Below are 1071 nucleotides of genomic sequence, written 5' to 3'. Positions count from 1 at the left end.
AGGTAAACAGTGAGTGGAGAGATGGAGATATTTCAAGCCTGAAGCAGTGGTCAAATAAAGGGGTCTGAAATGGAACTGAAACAACAGGCATATGAAATACACAAGGAATAGCATTGTGTAGTAGAGAGAGAATGTGAAGGTGTCAGAAAGGAGCAGCCTTTTCAAAACTCGACAAAATGGTATAGAATTAAATAATTCAGAATTCTTTGAAGAATCAGTGTGACTGAAGGTCTCAGCATGCTCCCGTTTTCAGTGACTTGTCTCATCTGCTAATCATTTCCTAGCTTTCAAATTATGTAAAACATTTAATATATATATATTATACAGGATATATAATATATTATATGGGATGTATATATCTGTTTGTTTATATATATATATGTAATTTTAGACACTTTTACTTTTGCAGAATAAGATATTTGAAATCAGTTTCCACATTCTCTTCCATGAAAGAATACTTCTCTTAATTTTATCTATTACACACTAAAAAAATAATACGTGGCTTAAGAAATATGATGACTCATCAAATTTATTTGCATAGCTTTTCAAACTCTTTACAGTCTATCATTTAGTGTGTATTTTTTCTCTCCATAGAAATGTATTAATAGAGCCTTGAAAAGCTTGTTTTCTCATAAAGTCTAGTTTCAACTACAGGCTTCCTCTATGATGAAACAAAATGCCTTAGACAAGGCTTAACATAAAGTCTTAGATGGAATTAAGAATTAGATGAAATGCATCACTGGAAAAACTTGGAATTTCTCTATAAATATAATAATAAATATAGAATTACAAAAGTCATGTGTGTTCCAATAGGTGAGGCACAAGGTTCCTTTTTCTCCCTTCATCTCTGTCAGTGCCCCCCTCCACACCTCTCAACCACATCTGCTTCTCTCATCCTACCAGCGTCTCCACCTACTTTTCTCTTATCCTCTGACCTTCTGACTTTTCTCTTTCCCACCTTTCCAATTTCATTCTTTCCTATATATGTTTAATTTTTTCCCATGAATTGCCAGGAAGAGCATATACTTATTCTTATTAGAACATTTATATTCCATGTAGTTGGAAATAGCA

This window comes from Bubalus bubalis, chromosome 1, assembly GCF_019923935.1.
Source record: "Bubalus bubalis isolate 160015118507 breed Murrah chromosome 1, NDDB_SH_1, whole genome shotgun sequence".
NCBI lineage: Eukaryota > Metazoa > Chordata > Mammalia > Artiodactyla > Bovidae > Bubalus > Bubalus bubalis.
The sequence above is the reverse complement of the archived record's forward strand: the minus strand, read 5'-3'. Positions refer to the sequence as shown.